This window comes from Eufriesea mexicana, unplaced genomic scaffold (genome assembly GCF_001483705.2).
Source record: "Eufriesea mexicana isolate 0111107269 unplaced genomic scaffold, ASM148370v2 scaffold2359, whole genome shotgun sequence".
NCBI classification, from domain to species: domain Eukaryota; kingdom Metazoa; phylum Arthropoda; class Insecta; order Hymenoptera; family Apidae; genus Eufriesea; species Eufriesea mexicana.
The window spans coordinates 1-6,574 of record NW_016910424.1 but is presented as its reverse complement, the minus strand read 5'-3'; positions in this window follow the sequence as shown (position 1 = coordinate 6,574).

The window sequence follows — 6,574 nt, the reverse complement described above, 5'->3', positions numbered from 1 at the left end:
CTCATAACTAGATTACCAGCCTCGGGTCATCCTTTTTCCTTCTCCTCCGCTCCGCATTCTTCGCTTTAATGTTGTCTAAATACAGATTACTCGCAATTACGAGTCATAACATATAATATCAGACAACTCGCCTTTTTATCCTATTATTAGAGACTCGCCGGGTATCTCGTCTAGTCGTGAGATTCGGACGGAATGGGCGAGCAGGTGAAATATATTTTATTAACGAGCACCGATAAGAGGAAAAATCTCGGATACGGGATGTGGTAACGAAGGCAATAATTAAATGTCAAATTTCAGACATAAAATGTAAAATATCGGGTGTAACGTGTTAGGCTTCGAATATCGGGCATGAAGTATCCCGTGTAAAATATTAGACGTGCAGTATCGGGCATGAAGTATTAAACGTGAAATATTGCACGCGGAATATTAGGTATAAACATTAGATATTAAATATCAGAGGGAAAATATTAGGTATCAGATATTAGCTGTAAATATGAGATATTAAGCATTAGATGTTAAATATCGGATGCAATAAAAGTTCGTTATTAAGTGTTACACAGTCGCGAGCAAGTCCCTAATTGAGCGCAAGAAGTTTCTTAACTATTTTTCTTCGTTACAAATGTACGATACGTGAGCACGGTATTTTATAGGAATAATTACGTACATATTTCTTTCAGCAAATTGGATCTAATTTAAAGGAAATACGTCTACAACGAGAAATTTTAAACGTATCTTTTCATCCGCGTTTTATTATATACATTATTATCGTTTAAACGTGTTTATTGTTTTTCCGAGCGTATTTAATTTAACGCTGTTAAATGCACAGTGCTAATTGTACTTTCTTCTTCTTCGTGTATTACATACAGTTTTATATTGTCTTTTATATTTATATACAGTCTATTGGCACGTGCAGAAAGTGATAACAATATGAAGGGTAAAGGAAATAATAAAAGATTTTTCAAGACTTTTATTTCAGATGCATAAAGTTTAGACCATAAACGAGCAATATTATGAAAAAAATAATAATGTCACTTCTCGTAGTTATAAAAAAAAATGAAACGAAACGATTACATGCATCAATTGCCGTCACAAAATTATTGGCACATTACAAAAATTAATAATTTTAACGATTCATTGGAAACAGTTTTATTAGAAAAATACTGGAGCTAGACGTTAATTTGTGGGGCACTGATTCTTCGATTTTGTTTCAAATTTCGAACAATAAAACGTTTTTCTGATGAACTTAAAACCTTTTTCCTTTCACGTCCAGGTGCATTTTCAATTCTACCTTCATCCTCAACTTTTTTATAATATTTCGGATGCTTGAAAAATTTTTGTTTACGATATTTCCAATTTCTTTATGTGATTTTCCAGTTTTCCAGCGATGAATTACTAAATTTCTTATATCTAAGTTAGTTTCTTTATCTTTCCTCGTCATAACAGAAGCTGCTTTCAAATATTTCTTTTATTACATTTTAATTCCTCACTTTGGTGTTAACTGACTATTATAATATCTTATACCGAGCCTAAATAACAGTGAAGAAAAGGAAAAAATATCGGAATAGGCTGATTCATTTGTTTTTCCTAGAATATGTTAAGTGTGTCAATAATTTTGTGACGACAATTGATGCATGGAATCGTTTCGTTTCACTTTTTATAACTATATATTGCGATATTATTAATTTTTTCATACTGTTGGGAGTTCATGGTCAAAACATTATGTTTTGTAAACAAAAAAGTGTTAAAAAGTATTTGATTATTTCTTTTACTTTTCATATTCTTACCAGTTTCTCCGTGTGTCAATAATTTTGTGACTCCCTGTATCTCCATCGAAGAATCTGTATGCGAATCAAAAGCAATTTTACGACTTTCCGCGTCAACCGAATTTCATAATTCGCATTATGAAGTAAAAAATATTCATTGGTTCAATGGACCTGATTCACTGAATCGTGATTGGTGTAACTCGAACAAATTCACCACTGACCAAGATTGTCAAGTGATGACACGCAGTGACGTTTGTTGGAGACAGAATAATCGGGACAGAACACAATTTACGATAACATTTCATGGTCATAATACAGAATAAAATCTTATCTTTCGATTTATTCCTACAGAAACATTTTTCTATTAACATATACGAATAAGGATGTTTACCGAAGGACGAATCCATACATGTATGACACCTTTAATGAAGTATCACGTGTCTTAAAGTATTTTTCGAAAATTTCAATTTATTTGTTACTTGATCTTCATTAGAATTAAGACTACTAATTTTTATTAATTATTACATTTCTGTGATTTATCGAATGTTATCAATTAATACCAGTATCGTGCGAGGTCGTTTTATTGGATGTGTAATTAGTTAGAGTACGAGCGTTTGCATGGAAGGGTGAGAAATTGTTAGATCGTGAGTTGACAATAGACTATGGGATATGGGAGCTTGAGAGAGTGAGAGTGAATGAGAGAGATGAATGAGGAACGGAGAGACTGAACGTATACAAATAATATAATTATCATGGCCATAGATTTATTTATTATTTTTCTAATTCTGATAAAATAATACGTATGACAAGTACAAGTGTAGTACCCTAATTGAGTTAACCTCCTGATCCCACAAGTATTACATGAAACTAATAACTCACTAATAAGTTTGACATATCTAAGATAGTATTAACGATTATCTAATTGTGTGCTTTTCGTGGAAAAATATATATGTACTTAAACTAGATACAATCAATTGTAAATCGGTGATATCCCAAATTAGCATGTCGACGATTCACGTATGAATGGATGCGCTAGTGTGTGTATGCGAGAATGAGCATTGCATGTATTACGGAATGAAAAATTAATCAAGATGCTAATCAGTAATTAGTAATTGCAAATAATCATGTGTTTATCAGAAGAATCTGAAGTTAATATGCTTTTAGGATGAGTCTATGATTTTGCATCTATTTGTTGCGTCTGTCTCACTTTGTTTCGTTGCTTCGTTCGCGTTCTTTGTCACATGGTGTTCTATGACAGGGCTAATAGGAAGGGATCAATTCTATTAATAAGGGAAGCGTTTTACTCTATTTCTGTCATGATTGGAATGGTTGGGCTGGTGGGGATTCCATCCTACCAGTTTCTCAGATGACTTCTTTTCAGCCACGCATAGTACGAGTGACACATGTTATTAGTGTTATTAGTAACACGAATACTTATTCCACTATAAGTCGGTAACATCCTGTGTTTATTTATCGACTAAGGATGTATGCAAGTATGAGTGTGTGTGTGTGTGTGAGGATGAGCATGAACGTGCGGTGCGAGCTGTTATGGTTTCAGTTCTCAATAACATCTAATAGAACAAACATCGTGTGTACCGAATATCAAGTAAAATAGAATATCAAGTAAAACTGTTGTGGTTAATAAGTAAAACCTATCTAAAATTCTACCATTTTAAACACGTGCGTACCAAAGTGTAATAAACCGAATATAAAGGTAGAACCTACGAATGTGTAATGCCTTAATATCTAAAAGTAAAATTTATCACTTCTAACAAGGAATCATATTCAATCCGTACACGCCAATTTTAATGTAATTTATGTGAGATATTTCTGAAAAAAATATTGCACACGTATTTTTGGAGGAAAATTAGTAAAAACTATAATGTGTGACATGACACTGAATAAATGCATTCGATATTTTATTTGCTACAACATGGCGTATCCTTGTGCAATTTTGAATTACGAAAGCTTCTTTTCTTATTACAATCGCTTCGAATTCGATTGCAATTCTTTTTGCAAGGATTGTAACATTTGTCGAATGAGAATTAGTTTTGAATTAACTAGTCTATTCTAGAATTAACTAGTCACAACTGATTTCTGATTTTGATCGTGACAAGACTATACTAAGGTTAATAAAGACTGTCTGGAGAAGTGCGCTTCTTGCAAGGACCTCCGCAACTGCGATGCAAAATAACGCGTTATTTTTATTTTACACAAAATACATATGTTATATTTAATGGAATTCGTCGAACGGAAAGGTCTTTTATATGTGTCGTGTTTTTCGGGATATTATGACAGCTGTGAGTCTTTTAAACGGTACCGTATATTTATTTTACTACTATTTTATAGGCATTAAAAATACGAATTCAATGTTCTATAATAAAATGACCTTGAGGTGACCTTCGTCCTCGGAACAGGGAGAAAATTTAGTAAGGAATTTATTTCTGAAATTAATTGCATTATTTATTTTTAATATTTGCGTAGTTGTTATAATCATATTTCTGTGAGAGTAAAATGTGGATGCAATCATGAAAATCATCTACGTCATGCACGGTTTTATATGTATATTTCTTCTTATATATATGTATGCTTGCTTCCAAAATAATAAAAGTTTTGCGTTTCGTAAATTACAAAAATTAATTGCGAACTCAACATGGTGATTCAGTTTTCTGTTAATTTTTAAAAATTATTTTAAATTAACATAGTGTAGGAGGATGCAATACATAATAAATGATAAATTTATTTCTTCTTTATTTCGCATTACTTTTCTCACTATTTCCATAATTATCAATGTATATGTATACTTATATGCATATTTTTAATGAGAAAATTTAAGGAACAGTAATTATTTGAGTACGTTGCTGTATAAACATATACAAAACTGCTTTGCGTGCTGAGAAGCATAAAAATGATTCGAAAGTTACACATTATGAATGTTTTAATTAAATATTTTCAAAGGTAATATTTTTAATGAAATTGCAAAGAGAATTTTAAGTATCTCAATTTAAAATTAAAAAATATTACTCTCTTTTGCAATATTCTGTAGATCTCTTTCCTATTTTTAGCATTTGTTAAAGAAAAGATATTTATACAGTGAATTTTCGATTCTTTTTTAATTTTCAGATTTACAATTCGAATTCATCAATTTTATAATATTTTGAAAATCGACGTGCTGATTTTGCTTAGAACATAAAATATTTTGATTTACAATCTGAAGAACAGGCAGAATTTTTGCATAAGTTTTTATTAAACGTGGTTAAACAAAATGCAAATAATATATAGCAATATAGATAAATATCTAATTCAGATTCTCATTCTAAACATTTCGAATTTTAAAATTTAGGTTTTAAGGCGTTTCAAGATTTCAATGTTTCAGAAACTCGTGTTTACAATAACACCAAGAATTAAATAATAATCACTAATAACACCAAGCATTAAATAATAATCACCAATAACACCAAGTATTAAATAATAATCACGAATAACACCAAGCATTAAATAATGTCTTACGTAACAATATATAAATGTAATTAAGTAGTAAAGCCAAGCTTTCGATTTAAATTCTATTGAATATTTGTGAAGTTAAATTGAACGACAATTGAGAGGCCATTTCCTTGCCAATAAAATAGAATTATTGCAACAAGTCATAAAAATGCTGTTTGAAATGCTGGTTTACCACGCTTTGCAAGTGCCATTCAGTTATAAAATTTGACAGTTTTCCGAAATGTTATTAGGTCATCGCGAAACTAAGGACGTTTATGAAAAGGTATGATTTAAGTAACAATATATATATTGTGATATATTATAAAGCACACAGCTCATAAAGCAAATAATGTAAACTAATAAATTAAATAAATTTAGTACACCAAATCGAAATCCCCTTTGTAAGACACGAAATAAAATAAAGTGACAGTAGAGTCACTTTCATTTAATTTGCTCCAAGTTAGGCTAGGGTATCTTTGATACAGGTAGCACCAGTAGGTTGCGCCACTAGGGCGCATGTCTGGGTCTTGATGCGTAGCCACCTCCTCGTGATGAGAACTGGTAATTGGTATCCTCTTCCAAAGATTTTTCTTCGCAAAACGATACCAAGCTAAGAGCTACGCACAAAGCTTAAACTATATCCTACCTCTTGTAAATTTTCGATACTTCGGTTGAACATTCGACGATTTTTGAGGCTGTGAGAGATAAGTGAACGGAATTTTTGTCAATGACGTCAATCAAATACAGTTATAGTTCAAACAAATGTATAAATAATCAAATTTCTTATTAATAACAAATTGTTCATAGCGTAAGTTTATAATAAAAGTAAAAGAATTAGTAAATCATTGGTTATCAATCGAAAAATATCATACCAATGTATAAATGAACCTATAATTTGCAAAAATGTAAAAATTATTGCGCTTGTTTTTAATAACAAATTGGTGACAACGAAAAATTACTAAATTATAGGCTATTACTAGTAAATATAACGTATTCGCGTGAAAATGTATCTATAATTAGCAAAAAGTTAATAAATTACTACATTTACTGTTAATAACAAATATTTTGCAACGTATATTAACGAGAAAAGTAAAAAGTTAATAAATTATTGGCTACTACTTAAACAAACAACGTATTTGTGATAAAATGTATTCATAACTTACAAAAAGTTAATAAGTTAATAAATTTATTGTTAATAACAAATTAAAATCGTTCGTAACAAATAGCTTGGAACGTATATTAACGATAAAAGTCAAAAAAGTTAGTAAATTATTAGTTATTACAGCGAAAAAGTAACTTTAAAGGAATCGGTAAAGTACGGAAATTTT